The 22,234-nt window shown below is 39.6% G+C and overlaps 1 protein-coding gene across 2 annotated transcripts in view; it reads right to left on the minus strand.

Moving 5' to 3' along the window:
* The window catches only part of INPP4A (inositol polyphosphate-4-phosphatase type I A), a 122,865-nt gene that overhangs the window by 92,145 nt on the left and 8,486 nt on the right, over positions 1 to 22,234 (minus strand). Inside the window, exon 2 of one of the 2 annotated variants that reach the window (XM_050332229.1) lies at positions 9,402 to 9,460. The gene's annotated coding sequence lies outside the window, so the exon portion shown is untranslated. Of the gene's footprint in view, positions 1 to 9,401; positions 9,461 to 22,234 lie in introns of those variants that run through there. The other variant, XM_050332231.1, reaches the window with a different exon arrangement.

Consider the following 22,234-nt stretch of genomic DNA (forward strand, 5'->3'; position numbering starts at 1 on the left):
GCAAGACCCTAATGACACATTAAACCTGATAATCAGATGCACCATTTGCAACTACCATGTGTGCGGTCTCATTTCCCTTATATTCAGAGTTCTGCTTTTTCCTGTTTTTACCCAATACAGTCCAAGTGCAGAATTATCCGTAATCTCCAATCTTACATATACACCACAGAGTTCAGCTCAGATAACAGAAAACATGTCAGAAAATATCTGGTCTCCCTAGGCTTCCAAGAAAATGAAAATTTGTTCTATCAACATAGACACAAGTTTTCCGAATCCAAACAATCTTTATTTTTCTCTACAATGCACAACTACCTCTCTGTTACAAACCAGCATGCCCCATTTTCTGCTCTCACACAATCGTTTCAATTGAATATTGACCTGTGAATCCTAACAAAAGAGACACCCAGACCCGGGCATAAACTCATTTTGAGGCAAACATGTTACTGTCTGGCTTATCACAGATCCTCACATTGTCTAACAAAATTATATACTCTGATGAGTATTCTCTACATCCACTCATTTTGCTCATTCAATACACTCTATACATTTTCAGACTGAAGTTTTTCCTCTTGTCTTCACAATACAGGACTTGCAGATCTCATGCTGGCTATCTATGACTGGTAAGTTCTTCAAATGCCCCAGAAAGAACAATTGTCAATGCTGGAGAAAGTCGATGCAAAGACTTATTGTTTTCCCAGTACCATCTGCTGCACTGGGTAAACCAAATCAAAAACCAGTAAAGCTGAATGCAAAGCTGGACACTTGATGACTATTCTGCAGCATTTCCTATAAAATTTACTCCTCATTTACATGAAGAAAGAGCAGCTGTAATATGAGATTTCTGTTTGCACAACAGATTTCTAATTCTTTGTTCTTATCTTCTCAATTCATCCATACCCTTTTTCAAGTTAACCAGTCCCTATTTTCAGCAGGGAAATCATCTTCCAATATGTTCCTTATTAGTAAGGCCATGAAAAGGAACTGCCTATCTAGACATATTTAGGGGCCTCATTCTCTTATTCCTATTTTTGGCATTCTTTGCCTTTGCAATGCAAAAGAAAAGTCCCGTTGTTAGTACAGTGTATTAGAGCACTTCACAAAATGCTAAAAGGGTCCCAATTGTATGTTGATCAGCAAAAGATCTAATAAATAGGAATGCCACAGTTAAACCATTTTTCTTCTCCCTCAAAAGTCTTTATTTCTTCTTTTGAAATACATTATGTAACAATCCAGTCAGAAAGAGTTATTAGCAAGCTCACAACTTTTAAGTTGCTATGTATTTATGGTGCACTGCAAATTATTCCCCAGATTAATGGCACCAAATAATCAATGGGACCACTCAAAAGACTAAGGTACTGTACTGCTGGGTTGTGTATCCAGTGGGAGCCCAAGGTGGAAAAGCTTATTAAATGTGTTGATAATGGAAGTGTTTCTTTCATGATTAATCTAAATTTTGACATTCAGAACTTAATTGACTTCAGATCATTTGGGATTTTTCCTAAAATTAGGTCAGAGAAAAAGCTGACTAGGAGTAGCACTTCGGTGTTTCTAAGGGGATTTCAAAAAATCTTAATGTCAAAGGTTATATGTCTTATTCTAAGAACAATCAACTACAAAGCAGCAAACCTAGAGAGGTAGTAAAATAATAAAAATAATAATGATTTCAAAAAATTCAGACTCCCCTTAATAAATAAATGATTTTTTTTTTCTGACAGATACATAAAAATATAGACCATCCCCAAAAGACCCACCAGTTATGAAATCTTCCATGCATCTGTTGGAAGACCAGGTGATATATCAGTGCTGTGATGAGTTGCTTTGTTGTCTGGGTTTTTTTTCAGTCAGTTTCATCTGGTTTTGTATAATCCATAAGTATGTACTGATACATTGCTATATGTATTTTCAGATAATTTTCACTTTCTAGTGTGGTAAAAGGTCTTGTTGCTTAGGATGTATTCATGCCTAAAGTGAAACCAGAGATTACAGATGTTTGCATCATACAGTGTTTTTGGAAAGGACTTTGACTCTTTGAATTTTAAGGGAATTAGACTGGGCAGATAATAATTGAAGACACTGCATCATTTGTTTACCAGGTTTAAGGCATTGGAGTCTCACTGACCTCTAACAATATTTATGTCTGTATTAGAAGCATGATCAGCATTAAGATATTATGATTAAATGAAAAACAATGGTAACTGTGCTACTTAAAGGTATTTTTTTCAAATCTATATTCTATGATTCTACAAAGCCTTCATCTGCTCAGGTTCCCATCAAATGTATGGCATGCCCTTGAACAGATCCATATAAGTCACCATACAATTCCAGCTACACAGAAGTGATGTGCACAGCTGTTAAGTTTACTGACATCATCTTTTTATATTATGAAGGCAATAAAACATATATTTCATATTAACCTGGTCTCCCCTACTTCCAGCTTCTTCTGTTTCTGTCTGTGATGTGTTTCAGCTGTTTGGAATTGATGGCTACTCCTGCAGCTGCCTGATGAGGTTCACAGTGGTCACAGCCCACAGGTCCTGCCACCCTGCACCTCCGGGAGCTGCAGCTGTCCTTTCCAGTCTCATCTGGGCCAGAGACCCAAGGCTTTCTTCTCACTGAGATTAGTCTGGAGAAAAGCACAGGTGTGTTGGCATACATTTTGCACCTGAGACAGAGTCAGGATAGAGAAAAAGAATGGACCCAGAGATCCGGGAAACAACAGGCCATGTTATCCTCACTACCTGTTCTCCCGATCACCACACAGTTTTTAACCCAAAACAGAGGAAGGTAAGTTTTCCTTCCCACAGCTCATCCATTTTGGTTTCTTGGCAGGGAGAAGTAGGTCTGGATGGTTGTGCTTTGTTGTTTTGGTTTCTTTCAAATGGAAGAATGAAGGAGATTGAGGCTCAGAAGCACAAGTCCCACCTCACTCAGTTTGCAGTGATTTTATTCATTACTTGCCTGACATCATGCAAAAAGTCTTGGGAATTAAATCTTAATCTCTAACTAATGCATTAAATATTGGACAAGCTTTCTTTCAGGGTATTACTACCTAATTCTGGGATAATGCTTAGTTTTGGAAGGAAGATATCCATTTATCTCCTATCCAAATCTTGTGAGGTTGATTCTAGTCAATATAGAACTCTTCAAAGAACTGTTCATTAAATGACAGTCACATTCATAGAAAGCTGCACTCTGAACTACGTTCTTTTGCAGGCTGAGGATTTCAAAAACTTGTGAAATCATTTTAGAGATAAAGAAGACTTAAAGAAGACTTGGCTATAAATACAAAACCACTAATACAAGCGTAAGTTATCAAGAGCCATAAAGACAGGTAGTATAAAAATACTTCAGTGACTGTTATAATTCAAAATAGCATTAATTTTATGTTAATTGCTCCAGGGAAAACCAATTCTAATAACCCTCCATGAAAGGCCTTCTGAAATAGTATACACTATACTAATATTTGCTGATTAAATGAATAGTGAACAGAGACAGCAAGCTGAGCAAAGAGCAAGGCTACAGAGCATGGAAACTACGTGACCCACACCAGTAACTGTGGAAGGACTCTTAAAATACACAGGCTGTAACTCAGTGTTACAGCTGTGGGTAAGATGGAGAAATGGACACATTAAAATTAAAGACAAGTAAAAGCTATCCTCACATTAAACCAGCTTCAAAAGTATGGGTGTCTTTTTTTTTTACAGTGGGTCTAAAAAAGGGTAAGGTTCAAGAAGCACCTGTTAGACAGAGTTTCTAAATAACCTTCCTTTTTTTAGGAATTCATATAATAGGCTTCAACCACACAAATACCGGCCAAACACTATTTCAAAAAGACATGATGCTTTGTCAGCTTCATATAAGTAAGCTTAGCATTTATTTTTGCAGATTACAATGTATTTTTATAGACTATAGTAGCTAGTCAGCACAAGCCTTTTTTTGTACAAAAGTGGGGCAAATTTCTTCTACCAGCTCTTTCCCTCTAGATCTTCCTCACAAAAAATAACATATTGCAGGTTCAAAAAATATAACTGAGACCTGCCTGAGCCTTCTTATAAATAGTAACAAACATTGCGTGACACCAGTAGCAATTAGTGGCTATGTAAGAGAGTGAAAAGGAAATAATAATTTTTAACCCACATAAAAGAATTCCACACAGGAAGGCAAAGTATTTTTGGTATCTTACTTGTGATCTTTTGGGGTTTTTGCCTTAAGAGAAGCCTTTTCAGATTTATTACTCCAATGTTCCATACCAGTGTAGGCTAAAACCCTGTAACTGAGGTACTAAAAAGGTGAAAACACGTAGAGTTAAGTTTTCCATTGAAAAATTTCCCACTGGGGGGGGGGCGGGAAGAAAAGAAAAACTAGGAACTTAAAATATTGCATTAAAGAAACAAATCTGTTTATTCCTCCTACAGATGCCGCCTGCTAAGCAGGAATAAAGGAATATTTAAGAATAGAAGCTAAAAAGTCATGCCTTAAAATTCTATAACACCTCTGATCACTTTAATAGGTTGAAAATGACTACAATCGATGCTACCCCTTACATGCAATGTGGAGGCTGAATAGACTACATTAACAAGAATGTGCAGGAGAGTCAGAAAATGCACTGTATTTTCTACTTTCTCAGCAAGAAGACAGGCCGACTGCGATTCAGGGCTCCTAAGCTAAGAAGGAGCTAATTGCTGACATAGGTGTCATGAATCACCTCTCTGAAGGCAACTGCTTCCCCCTAAAACTGCAGAGACGATGAAGCCTGCTGGTGCTAATATGCCCCAATCAGGCCTACCAACCAACGAAAAATTCCGCAGAAGATACACAGAAATGCTGCAGTGGCCTAAGTGCTAAAGTTAAATCGCTATCCAGTAAAAGCAGAGCTCAAAATAGAACATAGATGGGAAGAACTTGTCTGTGAGGTATGAGGTTTCTTAGAAGATGACAGACAGAAACAGAGGAAATGTCAGAGCTGGGGAATGAAGACTCTCAGCAAGGCAAAGATCGATGTGACCATCAACAGGATATGAGTTCCAGTTAACACACCAACCTGAGAGCAGTTCTTAGCATGTGGTATTGAAAGGAGAGAAGTTAATAGCACTGTGGTGGCTTGCTAATGCAGCAGACTAGTTTAAAGAACAGGAAATGGGAAAGAGAGGGTAAAAGTGCACAGCAAGTAATCTTAGGGCAAAGTGTATCAGGGCAAGAAAAACCTCACAGTTAACTGTGTGAAAGAGAAAGATCCAAAGAGGTGGATTCAGGAGAGGAGTGATTCAGGGAGAGACAGGCACACGCTTGTAAGCTGCAAGAATTAGCTGCTTGATTGACAGGCTGCTCAGAAGAAAACCAGAGATGCCTGGGGAAGCTGTGACAGTAAAGGAGACAAAAGGACTTGGGAAGAGATCATCAGGAAAGCTTCACAAAAGTATTATCTGGCAACAAAAGCAATGTTTGCTAATTCTCTGGGGGAAAAAAATACAAACACTTTTCAGCCTTCTTTCCCATTTTGAATTTAGGTAGAAGAGTTTTAAGGCTGTACCTAAGACTTTGCTGCAGTTAACTGCACTCATTGACAGCATTAAGGCCTCATCCACGGACACAGATGTCAGATGAGACATGAGACCTCCACAGGTTTCAGTCTGGACAAAGGTCTTAATGACATCTTGAGCAATGGCATTTTTCCATGTGAACCTATCACTCCCTGGAAGTTGGAAGTCTCACTGGCAGGAACCTATGTGAGACACTAAACCAAGAGAACTCTATTATCAGAGGTTTCAAAAGTCATTCCCTGAATCAAAGCTTCCTTGTTCAAGGGGACTAGGTAGCTACCATCAGATAAATTCTTCTATCAAAGCAAGTGCTACTTCACATGAAGTATTTAAGGTCTGCTTAGCCTCTCTAATGCAATAAGAGCAATAATAATAAAAAAAGGGAAAGCAATACCATGCAAGTTTCCACCACTTCCTGTACCACAGATCAGAAACTGCTGGCCTGTTAAGCAATGCTCAAAGGTTTGGCTCCTGAAGCTGGCCTGTTAAGCAATGCTCAAAGGTTTGGCTCCTGAAGCTGCAATATGGAGCTATGCAAATCCTCCAGGATCCCTGAGCATGCTGTAGCTCAGTTATACAAAATACATGACAGGCTGAGCTAGGATGCTGTTTTGGACCACCCATCCCTGAAACTCCGGGGCTTTTGGCTTTGTGACATAAATACCCCTTTACTGTCAGTGCAGCTTTCTCCAAGTGTTGCATTGCTGACTGGCTCTAGCACCATTTTTCAGAATTGTGTGGCACTGACAGAAAAGCTAATAAGAAGAAAAACATCAGTAATTCCAGAAGAATCGCTGTGCAGAGCCTCCACAGGATATTCTACTGCACAGGCTGCCAGCCTGGAAAGGCACCATGGCAGGTTTGGCCTCTAATACTGCAAAGCCACACATCCACAGGAAAAGAAAAAAATGGTACTGCAAAGTTTAATCTTTCTGTGATGCTCTATTATCAACACCCTGAAATTTGTAACACAGCTCCCTGAAGTAGTTGCCTTTTATTGTCCTCTTTAAGCCCACACACTGTTTCTCATACTTCAAGGAGGAGTTACCAAGTACAGGGTCTTTTTGAGGAGATGGATGACAAACACAAGAGGAAAGAATAATTAACAGAGTTGCTTCTTTACATCTTGGAAGTTTTGGACACTGATCATCCTCTTTTTTCCTCCACAATCTCCTACTCATCAATTCTCTCAAAGTACAAAGAACATTGGAGGAAGGTGTGGAAAAGATAGATTAAATAAGGGGCAGTACTACGATATGGTGGCAATCCCAGCAAGACATAAGCCACTGAATAGCATCCTTAGCATTCAGTTTAGGAGAACACTGAGAGCAGCTGGTATAGAGCAGGATGTTTCCAAGCTAATCTATAAATTTCTACCAAGTGCCCGAGTGCTCCTACTGTCATGTGCAAGCACAAAAATGAGAAAATTCAGGAAATTACTGTTTCTCCTTTTCTCTATCCTCTCAGTCTTTAGCGAGGAGGTTGGACTAGATGATCTCCAAAGGTCCCTTCCAACCCTAACAGTTCTGTGATCTCTCAAGCCTGAGAGCTAACAAATATAATAAGAAATTAAAAAAAAAGAAAGACAAAATCATTTTTTGGGTAAGTAATTAAACTGGTATGTCTTATTTTAGACAGAGATTACATAGTTAAAGATTCGAAAAATATTCCATCTCCTGGAAAATCTTCATCCTGTTGCCTGTGTGAACAAACAAAATATAACCTATTTTTGCACCATATAGACTGTCATGCAGGTGCTAAAATGTGAGACTTGTACACTTGGGGCCAACTAAAAGCAATGTCCCCATTTAAGCACACATGCATCACAATCAAGCACTTACCTTTTATTACAGGTGAACACAGCTGAATCAATCAGCTTTTTTTTTTTAATAATTTTGCTTTATTTTGCCAAGTCTATGTGCTTTGTCACCCTTCAGATGATTAAAACAGTGCTGCTACAAAATCATCCAAAGCTAATTATCTACTTGAAAAATAGAGACAAGTGTAATTTTTAAAAGTAAAAGCAGGAATGTTTTTCTCCTGACATTCTTTTAAGAAATGTAAAACTTGTGCCAAAGAATAAGTCTTCTATTTACAAGAAATCCTTTAATATATTTCTTGAAGAAATGTCACTTAGAACATGAAGCTACATAGTCTACAAAACTTGAATCTCTTTAGAATAACTTCAGCAAATACATTAAGAAGACAACACAGAGGTACAGACCTACCCATCTAACTGCACATACTCATCTACATGTGGCTCAATGCTGCACTGAGAGACTGAAGATCAAACCAAGGAAAGGCATGTTTGTATTAAGGCAGAAAAACACCTCAGGATGAAACTTCTGGGAGAAGCATTACGTGGACAAGATACACCCTCTGTCATTGTGTTGTCCCAAAGCTGAGGCAGGGTCAGAAGTTTTAAGGCACCTGTGGACCTACATAGCACGTCAGGAATCATAAACTGTGTGATATTGAATGTTTTCCTCAAATGCCCAATTGCTAACATTGCAAGACCAGGCAAAGTCTCAGATCTGATTTCTAAAGCTAAGTAACCATCACTGCAAATCTCTGCTCTTTCGTGATTTAGCAGAAAGAACTTTGAAGACCTGAACCACAGAAGTTGGTGCTGGAACACAGCTAGGAGGACCTTCCCCTTAGGATTATTTGAAACCTCATCAATGTTTATACACAGCTTGAATAGTGAATTTTGACCACTAACAGTAAGGCAGCTGCACACAATTCCAGTTGCTTGGACTGGAATACAGCAGAAATATTTAGACCAGGTTCAAGCAGCAGAAAGAAGGATGCATGTTGCCACAAAACACACCTCCACTGCTACACTGGAGGTTGCTCTCTACTCAATTACACCTGCCCTCTGCCTCTACAACCATACATCCACAAGCCAAGCAGAAAAGCCACCTCCCCTTGTCTCTCTAGTTACTCCTTTCAGTTTGTTTTTGAAAAACGCTCAAGGACAAAGTGGTTTTCCCTATGGTTATAGGTAATTTCTTTAATAGAAGTTATTTAAAACACTGATTCCAGCCAGATATTTCCTTTATTCTGCAAGTAACTTCAGCAATGTCAGTAAAATTCACTCTTGTGAATTCATTCACAGGAAAGATACCAATGCTCAACTTAAAGCTGTTTGAAACATGTAGGACTGAGTGACAAACAGGAAGAACGCAATTTCCTAAGGCGTGAGTTTTGTGTTCCTGAGCTCAGGAGGAGCAGAAAGCCAACACAAAGTTATCGATCATAAGTGTGTCAGGTGTCTTGAGGAAAGCTGTTCTCTTAAAAACCAGCTAGGGAAGCACTGATCAATAACTACACATAACTGAATTGCTTCACTTCTGTGAAAGGTTGAAATAATCCATTTGGCAATAAATCAAAAAAAAAAAAGTCAGAAAAATCTGTGGAGACACAAGGCACATCATAAGGAGACATCAGCAAAGCCTGACACATCTATGATCCATATTTCTGGGGGTTTTTGACAGGTATAAGCACAAGTGACAGCAAAACTGGAGAACCTCTACTCAAAAACTTTAAACACTTAAACTTCTTAGCAACTGTTTCCTTGTTTAATGTTTAATACAGCAAAACCACTTTAATTATTCTAGTGATACAAATTAGAAGCACTAAGAAAACAAAAGTATTTAACTTTGCAGAGACCTCAGGTTCCTCTTAAATCGGTTGCCTTCAGATAGTAATCCCCAATTGAAATCTGTTGGTGTTTTAGACCTCATCTGGCCTCTGGTTCACGCCTGTTATCCCCATAACCCTTCAGCAGAAAGAACTCATGCTACTTACAGGTCCCATAATTTTTTACCTCTTTGCTACAAGACTTTCTAACATGCCTACCTGTAGAGGCCCAAGCAAGTTGGTTCAAGCCAGACTGATGTTGGTTGTTTCAGTAAAACCTGCAGAAAAGAAAACAATCTGAGTGAGCCCCATCCTACTTCCAACAGCAGGCTCACATCTCTCAGAGTGCAGACAACTGGGCTGAAGCCCAGGCGAGTGCACTTACAAAACATTTACAAAAACAGTACCAGTGATGCAAACAAGCACATCCTATTTCAGCTCATTTTCAACAGTTACCGAAAAACCTCTTAACTCTGCTTAAACTACATTTAATTACATTAATAATTTCTCAATTCCAAAGGTCTGCAAGTAGAAAGGAGACACCAAAGCTAAAGCCAGGCTTTTCTATTCCTCAGAGAAGCAACATGCAGTCACTGCAACTCTCACCTGCAAGAGCTAAACCTCTCAGACTTTGCTGATGAACCAGAACATGATGCCATTTGTTTGAAAGAAATGACATTTTTGATCTAAAACTAAAGGGCTACAAGTTCTGGTAGTATTTCCATTTTCTGTATATTGCTTGTTATCTTTCCTCATGTTAGCTTGTCCTATTTCTAATTTCTTGGGATTTAGATTCCTGGATAGAAGAACAGCCTAGTTAAAAATTACTGTCAGTGTTCCACGAGAAGGCTGTTTTTCATTTATACACATAGTAAGAGAGAAACACACACATTTTTTTACAACTGGGAATGACATGTCCTCTCTCTGTCGCCTGCCCTCCTTCTCAGTCTGTTTCACTTTGAAGTTCTACCTTTTCAGGAGCAGTTATTACATAGGAAAATCGTTCAGATAAAATGCAAACCCTGTGACAAAACACTGTACTTAAACGGCAAAAATGGGTATGAAGAAGTACTATGTCTTTTCGTCATTAACAGCTGTGGAGGTCTAAATGCACACTACAAGGGTCAGATGTTCACTGTGTATTTTCAATAGATTATGTGGTTTCAGAGACAGAAATGTAAGGCTACAGGCCTAATGCAAGAAATTGGCTGTTTCCTGTACAATAGATGACATCTGCCTTCACTTTAAACTACAGCAAGTGCTAGTATGAGACTTTCAGGTATAACTGTCTTAACCACAAGGCCTACAAACCATAGCAGGAAGACAGTTAATGAACTTGCAACAAATGCAAAACAAGACAAAATTATGAGGCTGTTTTAAATAATGGCACTCCTTCCTTCTGCATTACTTACATTTTCTCCTGCTACAAAAATGTAAAGGTGCTTTTTTTTCATTCTATAATTATACGATTTATCTCCAGTCTCTGCGATTTCCACAGAAGTAAAGGTTTGATCAAACCTTGTCAGAGGAAGAGACAAGTCAGACCATAAAGAGAGGAAGATGGCCAAAACGTAAAAGGTCTGTTCTGACCAATTTAGTGTCTGGCTTTCACAGTTTTTAAGGACACCAAGAAGAGCCAAGAAGAAAGACTCGCTCAGCTGGAGACTTGGCAGGTATCATAAGCAAAGAAAGGATGGGTTTGTGTAGTCTTCATTCTCTGTTACTTAGCATCATGAACTCTGTTCACACACTGCAACCTACTTATGCTCCTGCAATAGAACAGAACTTTAAAGGGGAAAAAAAACCCTCAGAAAATATTACATATCTTCATCCTATCTCCTGTTACCTACAGAAGTTTCTATTTTGTTGTCCCTACTTACCTGAATACACACCTTGTACAGCCATAAAGCCAAATTTAGGAGTTTGTGTGTATATGTAACTTACATGCACACATAGGTTTGCATATTTGCAAACGTTTCTCACCCACAGATGTGAAGACACACACCTATTTCTGAGCAGAAATCCATCTACTGACATCTCATTTACCTGATCTGTTTCCATAGCCAAAAAAAAAAAAAAAAAAATAGGTTCCAAGAACTTAATCTTAAGAAAATCTGTTAAAATCTGAGTTCAGAAAGGAAAGCAGCCAAGAGGTCAAAAGAGAAAAAAAAAAAGTTAATATTTTGGTTGGCTTTTTCATTGTTTTCGGAGAGCTCCTGAATAATACACTGTATAAGAGATAGCTATCAATTTTTTTCTGTTTCACTGAAATTAAAAGCCAATTTCAAGGGTAACAACAATTCTGTCCAGCAAATAAATTATCATAATAATTTACCGTCACAAGTTGTTTCCTTTTTTTATACTTCATTTTCTTTGAGTGATAAGAAAACACCAATTTTAGTTTCTCATGCATTAAGAAAATTCTGTCTTAAAGCCTACATTAACATGGCATGGGAAAGAACACATGCTTTTTTCTAAAGGAACATCACAATTGATCACACTGTAACAATCAGCAACTGCCCTACACTTTATCATATTGCTCTGTAAAACCAAACTTCCATTCTAAATACACCTATGATGATCTGTGACTAAAAAATCACCTGGCTTAACAATCTAAGAAACCCACAGTCCACTGGCAGCACAAGATCATACATTTGTGCTGTGTATGTTAAGAGCCAGGGCCAAGGGAGATGCTGAAGGCTCAGCCCAGGACCACAGAGGTTTTTTTGATGAGGCTGACAAGTCTCCTCTCCCACTGCATCGGGTCCCAGACTGGGTTCCGTCCACCCATGGCCACTCACCCCTGCTATCAGCAATCACCTTGGACAAAACCAGAGCATAAATGAAGGTAAAGCCTGCAGATTCTAATACAGGTGGTGACTTGTATCAGAAGATAAACAAAAACACCCCAAAACCTGAAGAACTACTTATGAAGTTTCTGCTTGTACTGTTTCTTGGGATATTCTAAAAGGAACGCTCCCCAGTCAACAGCCACATATAGACTTTTATGTCACCCTCCTATGAGCCGTGTGGCATTTTTTCCCCCATGATGCAAGCAGCCACAAATAGATGTGGGAATCCAAAAATACTAAATTAGTTTTGTGAGATTTGTTTTCTTTACTTAAAAAGGCACGATGGTTGGAAGAAAGAAAGAAAAAATAAATCATACAGTGCAATACATTTCATTACGTTTAGAACTGTCTGGGGAAAAGGAGGGAATGATCTGAACAAATTTAGCATCTGAAACAAAACCCAGAGTTTTACTGAACATCAAAATAAAAACACACAGAAATACTAAATTTTCCCAAAGTCAGAGTATGGTATGAGTGTTTATTTTATGTAGAAACCATCACTGCACACAACAAACATTATTGTCATGTCTAATTGATTGATATCATAATTTTTCCCTTCTTTTTGATCTACAGTCACTTAGAAGTAAAAGGAATTTGACTAGCTTATAGGTGCTGTTGCCCTGTGCTTGGTCTGAAATGATTTGCCTTTCCTTCATCAAGAAACATCCCAAAGTCAAATACATCTCAACAAAATGTATTTTTATAGAGACTCTAGAAACTTAATATTTTTCTTTAACATTTTATTTTTCACTAACTATAAAGAAAATCTAAAAATGCTACCAGAAAAACGAGGATTCCTGAAATTTCTAAAAATATCTGTGAAAATGGTAACTTAAATAATGAAATCTCTTCACACAAATATTTTCTTCACAAAATACAAATAAGCATCCTGCCATATCTACTGTTCATTTGTTTGCCTTATAATTATAAATCTAAGTAGTGAAAATAAAAAATATAAAGCTTCCTACATGTACTTTGTGAAGAAAGCCCCAGAAAGATTTCCATCTTGAGATCTCCAAGTATTTCTACTGTCCAAGATATTACACTTCGATGTAACAAGTAGTGATTTTAGCACCTACTAAATAGATGATTTTTATCAAGGTAACACAGGCAAAATGCTATTGAACTTTCATTTATTGGAGGTATGTTAGAAAACAGAATGGATAAAACTCATACCACCCGCTAAATTTCAAGCTTTGGTGTAATTTTAGTTGAGAAAACATTTTTGTCCAAACTCTGAAGTATATAACTGCTTAAGAATTTGCAAAGTGTATAATACAGGTATCACTGAAACTTTGATTCAATGAAATATTGACATTTCATTGGTATTGATCTTGAAGCTTGTGAATAAAAATGTAAATTTCTGTTTCTAACAACAAGTCTGCTAGTTATCAGAAAAGTGAACCATTAAACAAATATCCTAGAAAATATATCTCCATGCAGAAAAATTATCACTATTAAAAGTTTTCAAACAAAATGCAACGTGAAAAATAAGTGATCATAGAATCACAGAATCATAGAATCATAGAATTAACTGGGTTGGAAGAGACTTTAGAGATCATCAAGTCCAACCCTTGATGTATCATTGCCATCAGAAGCAAAATTATTATATTATTATTCTCTCCTTTCTCTTACAACTTGAGCATGTCCAAAAAAAAATGTTGAGAATTTTTTTCATGTCAGTGTTTTCAAGTCGGATTAAATACTGTACATTTCACTTTCCCGTTTCTTGTTCAGTGAGCAGAAATGACTGCTTTAAAAGCAGAAACATTCAGTCCAAGTAGAAGACACGTGCTTAATGTTCTTCAAACAAAGGCCTTAATCTGAATAAATAAAAAAGTTTAATAACTTTGTTCAGTTAATCCCGTACAGTTATGAAATATTTCTGGACAGGAGCTTTGAAAATGATCTTTCTAATGTTTGTATGAAACCAAGGTGACTAAACAAAGAGGTCTTTTTTCTCCGTAGGTGTCTTTTTCATTAAAAACAGGCCTTCCAGTTCAAGACTTGCACTGTGAAGGAAAATATGCTGCTATTGCTCAAGGCTTACATGCTATTTGTTTTAAGGCTTAATTCCTCTGAGCTGTCAAAACAAAATTTCTTAGCAGTTCAAACCCTCGATCAAAAAAAAAAAAAAAGAAAAGAGGACATTCACAAACACCATGGGGCTCACGAGGGGAGACATGGCTGGAATCAGAGCTGGCACAAAAGCTTTTTGCAATGGTCAGTTTTCTTACACAATTAATAGCCAGCCTAGAAACAACATCCCCCAGATACCTGTTATGGAGATAACACTGCAGGTCTGAAAGTTCTTGCAAATGAGCATTTCTATTTTGCTTTAGTGTCAAAAAGTTCTGCTGTGCCCTGTGACTATGGCCCAACACTGTCCTGGTTACCTGCTCATGCTGTGACGGGCAAAGAGGGGCTCTCCAGTCAGAGTAGGCAATATCCTGCACTGCCTCAAGGCACAAATAGCCTCCTATTCTCAGCAAAGGAGGGACAGGGAAAATGAAGGTGCACTGTACTGACCTCTACACCTAAAATGTATGTGCACACGCAATCCATGGCACACTGCCATGCAGGTTGTCTCATTCAGCTGGTGCCAGTGGGACCGTAGAGTTGTGCAATTACCACCTCACCAGGATGTTGGGATAAGTCACATTTCTACTCTTGGCTGCAGTCCCACAACTCGAACAGTTGATGCAACAACAGGAAAAACAGCACCCAAACCAAGTCAGGAATTGCTTTCATCAGAGAGCACAGCATTCCGGATCCCAGCTACTAAGCACTATGTTGAGCAAATTACATGAGAAGTTTCTTCTCCTAGATGTCCAAGAACCTAAAAATGACTCTACCTAAGCTACACCATAGGAGTTCCCCTTTTGCCCTGTCCTGGCCTATTTGTGTTTGTAAAAACTATCTTTTACAATCAGATCGAGATAACCACTGCTAATGACTCACTGAAGCACATCAGTAATTTGGGATTTACGCCATCTTTTTTTTCAGTGAAGACTGATTAAAGAGATTTGGCAATGCCGCAAACATAATTCAGCATCTCTGGCACTGTTTAGAAAAGTGTGACCACAGCTTCACATGTATTAAGACAGGTGGTCATCTGCAGAATTTCATGCTGATGCATCCAAAGAACATCAGTCAGCCGTTTGAACTGCGGTTGAATAAGATGGGTGGGAAAAGAAGATAAGATCCAAGAGAGTATGATTAAGCAAATACCCTGTTCTACAGAGGAAAAAACTCCAGCATTAAAAATAGACACTCTGTACAATGCCATCTCAAGTGCTGCACAAACATTTTATAAAACCAAAGCATTTTTGCATTAACAACAAATTAAACCCAAGATTTCTATAAAAATACAGACAACCGATTTTGATACAGCACACCTTAAAACAATAACTCCTTAAATGTGTTATCAATTTGCAACAATGTTTCTTCCCCACCCCTCCTCTTTCCTTTCAACTTTCTCTGAAATCAGCGCTCCAATGACAGGAGCAAACCCACATTGCTTCAAGCATTCTTCTGGAACTAAGAAATGGAAGCAGGGTACAAAGTTAATTAAGAGCATGATATTAAAAGCTGTGGTATCAGCAAAGCGAAGGTGCAGACGGCAGCAGATTTTCTGTGACTCTCTGCAAGAGAACTTGTCTCCACTTCCATCTGAAAGCCAACATCTAGTGCTCTGAATATGGAAATACCCTGTAAAGCCTGGAGGTCAAACTGCTGTCAGCAGGAGACTTCAGATTCAAGCAGATGGAAGACAGAAACTCCAGCTCTGACAGGTAGGGACTACTGCTGCTATGTGGGGCTATGCCTTCGTTTGGAGATTTTCACACAACTGCAAGCAAATCCTCTCCAGAGGAAAAATAGGCCAGTCAGCCTGACAGTGTAAACAAATGACACTGTCACATTTCCAAGCCTTCCAATGTGTTGCATGTCCCTCTCATCACCCACCACCACATTTTCCAGTAAAAATCATCTTTATGGGGACACCGCAGACCTCCTGCTCCAGTTTCATGCCTCTCCTGTTCTCCAGAAAGGAGACTGCTCCCCTCATACTCGTCTTACAACTTTACTCATTGTGTCTGTCATTTCAAGGATTTCCACACTGGTCATTACTGCCAGGAACATCTCTCTTGAGCCTAAACTCTGCCTTCATTTCCACCCCTGCTGGCACCAAATGCTGAGTGCTGCAGCAGAATTCAGTATCTCATAAATGCAGTGTCATACACACTCATCAGTACCAAAATATCACTTTCAAATGTGAATGTGAAAGAAGAGGAGACCTCTGGGAAAAGGTTTTTTTGAGCATTTGAAGCACACTGAGCCAGAATATCAGGTCTGAACAGCATATGGCAGAGTTTCTTTGTGTAAAAATCAGAGAGAAAAGAGCAGGACATGTTCCTGAAAGGCAACATGAAAGATGGCTTTAGCTGGGTTGCCCGAAAAAGAGAAGGGTTATCAACCCTGCTGGTATTTTGGTAAATATAAGCACATGCTATGTACACATACAAGGGCAGTCGCCTTTTTCCCAGAAACCGTCACTAAATGAATGCCCAAAATTATGTAAAAAACCAGCAACAAAACCATCCAATCATAAATAGGCAACATGTAGCTTTATCTTCCTTTTCAACCTTCAGCTACCTTCCTGTGACCTTACGTGCAGCGCCTGCTGTCAGCCCTGTGCAACATGTCATTTAGGAGAAAACCAGGTCTACACCCAGATTATTTCCAACCACATGAACCACAACAGGAAAACACAAATATATCCTACACCATTATATCATCTCACTCCTGTCTGTAAACAGTAACCTGAGACAAACACAAGACTCAATTACAAAGTATCTCCACTAAATAAAGCAAACAGGAAAAAAAAAAAATCTTTTCTCTGCAGTTCCCCACCAGCACAATGCATTTGAACACTATTAACTGAACCTTCCCCTACACACACCCAGTCGACTCATAAAAGGGTGCAAGAGCTGTTCAAAAGCAAACAGAGAGGCAAGTGATGGGATGGGGAGGGAGGATGACTTCCATTTGACAGCTGGGGAAGGTTTACACTTTGGGAAGGTCAGGAAGCAGCTCCCCAGAGACAGAGTTTGCTCCTCTGACTAGAACCACCTCTCATGGTACTTAGCTTGGAGGAGGATAGAGTTGTTTCTGACTCGTGAGATGTTACTTAATTTTGGTTCAGTAGGAAGCAAAAAAACCCCTTTATATCCCGTACACCATGGCACTCAGAACTACCTGACAAAGGAAAAGCCAACATTTTAGTAATGCCTCAAAGTTCCAGCTTCAACACACAACAGCCACAAGAGTCTCACCTTGAAAAATACCCTAATCGAGCATTCTGTCAGATGTAAAATGCTGTTCATTTGGATCAAGTGAGAAGAAACTGATACATATCTTGCAGCTGATGGAAACAGGAAAGACGATATCATAAATGCAGATTTACCAACAATATGGTAACAAGCCATTTCTACAGTGACAATGGTGTTGTTCAAGACATAAGTCAATTGAACAACCATGGTTTTATTTTTAAGTCATCTTTCTTCCTTTGTGGAAATTAATTACATTTGCATATTTCTTTCTACCCACAGGGTAACCATTACAGAAGTTTTTATATTGGTAACCACTGTCACTACAATCAAAGCACTTGAGAGTATTTTAGGATAAAGATGCAAAGTGAAATATTATTTCTATTTGCACCAGCTACAGTTAATGGTTTTCTTTGATTTAGGTTTCTATAGTAGTCAACATGGGAACCTCATGCTTCACTTCTAGGTTTTCTTTCTTTTTTTATGCTTCAGGAGGCTGATTTTGAAAGTAGAGCAAATTCTTGCCACTTCAAAATGCTACACAGCCTCTTTACTGGACCTTCTAATTCACACAGTGCCTTGAAGGCACTCCTTTCAAGCATTAGTTCAGTATTTTGAAAATCCATTGTACAGTGGGTTGCTTCTCCTTTCATTTTCTTTCTGAGAAATGCAAATCTCCCAACTTCTAAACTTTTGTGTGCTTTCATTTTCTGACTGCTAATTCTGTTAAATCAGTAGTACCAAAGTTCCCTCCAAGTTCATAGTTCCCCTTCTGTTTTTTGTTTGGTTTTTTTTTTTCTTTTTTGGAGGGTTGTTTTGGTGCTTTTTTTGCTTTTTTTCAAGTCTTGCTTCTTACAGTTCTCTAAGTTATGCTCTCATGAGTGTATTCCATTATATCCTTCCCACCAACTACAACATAAAAATGACTAATAAGTTATATTTTCCCTACCTTATCCATAAATTATTATCAAGCTCTTTTAAAGGTTTTTTGTCTAGAACTCATTCTTATGGCTTTTTGTAACCCTGTCAAACTTTCACAGGCAGCCCATGCCTCTCAACTTGTGCTCTGCAAGTGCCCTTTCTGGTCAGGTGTATCTCTTGCCACCTTTATGGCTTCACTGTTTCAAATGGTCTAAATTTTACTCTAGTCCTAATCTGCAAGTGTAACTGCAGCAATGAGGAAAAAGGGGCCAGCAAAAAAAAAAAAAAAAAAAATTTCCTCCTTTTCTTCTATTTATGGAACTAACACATTTTCTTTTTTATAACCCGAGCTCTTGCAATATTTTAGGTAAACTGAAGCTCTCCTCCTTCCAGAGACAAATAACATTACCCTCCCTTAGAGGCACGAGTCTTTGTGTACTCTCCAACCTAGATACTAAACAATAAACCTCCAAAAAAAGAGGGAAAGAATATAGATGAATTTTTACTGCTTCTTGCCTCCTCCAATCCTTAGATCTCACAATTTAAATTAGACCAACTGTTCACAGGCTCTATCTTATAAATCTCAGCAGCAGGTCTCAGATGGAAATTACCAGGGTAGACTGTGCTTCAGAGCCTCAGAATGCTTCTGGGAGGGCACTCACCTCGCCAGAAAGGGTCACAATATGGGAACAGACTGAAAATAAATGCTTCCCATGAAACACCCATCTCAGAACCTCTATTTCAGAAACTATAGCTCCTGACATTCGTCTGCAGCAGAAATACCATAAAATGAACTTGTTTGCATTTCACTAACTCTTCACTTGCTAAGAGTTCCAGGTAGATGCAATACATACAGATCCTAATGTCAGCATCAAACTGGCATCCTGTGCATAATTTTGCAGCATGAATCCCTACAACAATGAACAATATACAATTCAACAAATCCAGATGTATTTAGAAGCCCATATAAAAGTGGATTTTGCCCACCCTCATAACCACAGTGAACGGTCTCAGAGAAACCTAGAAACACAGAGATTTTGTAGAATCTCCAACAATTATTCCCTCAGGATTCACTGGTGCTTCCGATTATTTTATCTGTCTCACAATACTCACCCTTTTCCCAAAAGTCTCAGGTTCTTGAAGCATGTATTACACACAGGAAAGACAAAACCTTTCACCTTATCAGTATCAGAATAAAGCTTGTAAATGACTCTCTGACAAGCCAACTTGTAAAGAGGGCAGCATCATTCACAGGTACAAAACAAAAATTAAGACACAAGGCTTTTCAGGAAGAGTAGGATATGAGGTGACCACACAACATCCTATTTTATTCAATATTATTGAGTGGGGACCATCCAGATTGGGAGCTACCTAAAAACTCCCAAAGCTGGGAGACAAATATGGAGTCTATGGCTAGGATTACTTCAACAACCCTCACAATTCTAAAGGTTTGCCCAAGATTGATGTTACTACTGCCACATACATTCCCTGATTCCCTTTTTTAACTGCTGCATGTAAAAGTTAGGCCTCATGATTATTTTACTTGAGACATGACCACTATGACCTCTCCCAAAATAACCTTTTACTGGATTCTCACAACCAGTTTCAAAGAACATTTTTCCTTCCCTTCCTATCAACCTCACCCATAATGCTCACCAGGTGCCTGCCCCAAATGCAAATTTCCAGAGTAAGAAGTAGGAAATGGGAGGGGTAAAAACATGCACTTAGAGCAAAACAAATTTCACCCTCAGACTGAAAGCTCTCGGGAGCACCCTTGCAGAAGAACTACTATAACACTGCATAGAGACATTCCAGCCCCTACCTGTCAGACATAGTGTGGAAGGAGGAAAACAGAACAAGGAGGCAACATAACAGAACCACAGAAATAAAGAATTTCTATTCCTATTGCAGGTCTATGTGAGATGTGACATTTACGTAAGAAAACTCTAGAAATTTTCCCTGCTCTTCCTGAGAGGGGAAATGTCACTAGAAAAGCACTGATCCTCACAATTTGTTCCCCACTTATTGCTTGCCCACATACCTGCTTTTTACTAGGACTGAAAAGTAGTGGTTTTAGAGCAGCTATCAAAGTCTCCCTGTGCTCAGCAGCTAATCTAATTGCTGAGTTGCTTCTACACAGCAGAGTAGAACCCTACATACACTCTACTAGCATCTCTTCTCCCAGGGCATTATTATCCTGCTGAGAAGTAACAGGCATTATGCACTCACTGAAAAGCAGCACAGTAAATGTACCAAGAGCCACCAGTGGCCCTGTGATTACTTCCAATAGCTTTATTTGCATCTCACCAGTCCATTTTTAGGAGTATGCTGGTTTTACTTATGAGATTTTAATACAATTGTCCTGAAGATCACAGTATCTGAGAGCACCTGGACACATTCTGATCTGCTGTAAATGGGCTACCTGTGTTATACAACAGAACTGCTAAATATGTTATGTAGGCATGTTCATTCAATATCCTAATGAGATTTAGTTTGAAATGTTCTCAAAATTGAATAGTGTTTACACATCCAAAACTCTCATTGCAAATTCACACACTACAGCTTTCACATAGATTTCTTGACTGACTATATTTTGCCGTGCTCTCTTAGAATCATAGAATCATAGAATCATAGAATAGATTGGGTTGGAAAAGACCTCCAAGATCATCAAGTCCAACCCCTGATCCAACTCTAATTACTATATCATGGCACTAAGGGCCATGTCCAATCTCTTTTTAAAAACTTCCAGGGATGGTGAATCCACCACCTCTCTGGGCAGGCCGTTCCAATGCCTGATCACCCTCTCTGTAAAGAATTTCTTCCTAACATCTAACCTAAACTTCCCCTGGCAGAGCTTGAGCCCATGTCCCCTTGTCCTGTTGTTGGTTGCCTGGGAGAAGAGACCAACCCCCACCTGGCTATAACTTCCCTTCAGGTAGTTGAAGAGAGTGATGAGGTCACCTCTAAGCCTTCTCTTCTCTAGACTAAACAATCCCAGCTCCCTCAGCCTCTCCTCATAGGACTTGTGCTCGAGTCCCTTCACCAGCCTGGTTGCTCTTCTCTGGACCCGCTCCAGCACCTCAATATCCTTCCCGAACTGAGGGGCCCAGAGCTGAACACAATACTCAAGGTGCGGCCTCACCAGCGCAGAGTACAGGGAAGGATCACTTCCCTGCTCCTGCTGGCCACACTGTTCTTGATGCAGGCCAGGATGCCATTGGCTTTCTTGGCCACCTGGGCACACTGCTGGCTCATGTTCAGCTTCCTGTCAATCCAGCACCCCCAGGTCCCTTTCCACCTGGCTGCTCTCCAGCCACTCTGTGCCCCAGCCTGTAGCGCTGCAGGGGTTGTTGTGGCCAAAGTGCAGGACCCGGCACTTGGCCTTGTTGAACTTCATCCCATTGGAGTCAGCCCATCTCTCCAGTCTATCCAGGTCCCTCTGCAGAGCCCTCCTGCCTTCTGGTAGGTTGACACTCCCTCCCAACTTGGTGTCATCAGCAAATTTGCTGATGATGGACTCAATCCCCTCATCTAGGTCATCGATAAAGATGTTAAACAGGACTGGGCCCAGCACTGATCCCTGGGGACACCACTGGTGACCGGCCGCCAGCTGGAGGCAGCCCCGTTCACCAGCACTCTTTGGGCCCGGCCCTCCAGCCAGTTCCTAACCCAGCACAGAGTGCCCCTGTCCAAGCCATGGGCTGCCAGCTTTTCCAGGAGTATATTATGGGAGACAGTGTCAAAGGCTTTGCTGAAGTCCAGATAGACCACATCCACAGCCTTCCCCTCGTCCACCAGGTGAGTCACCTGATCGTAAAAGGAGATCAGGTTGGTCAAGCAGGATCTGCCTCTCCTAAACCCGTGCTGGCTGGGTCTGATTCCTTGTCCATCTTGTAGGTGCTGTGTGATTGCACACAGGATGATCTGTTCCATAACTCTGCCAGGCACC

The sequence above is a fragment of the Myiozetetes cayanensis genome, unplaced genomic scaffold (assembly GCF_022539395.1).
Source record: "Myiozetetes cayanensis isolate MyiCay16 unplaced genomic scaffold, myiCay2020 scf5-8, whole genome shotgun sequence".
Classification (NCBI taxonomy): Eukaryota; Metazoa; Chordata; class Aves; order Passeriformes; family Tyrannidae; genus Myiozetetes; species Myiozetetes cayanensis.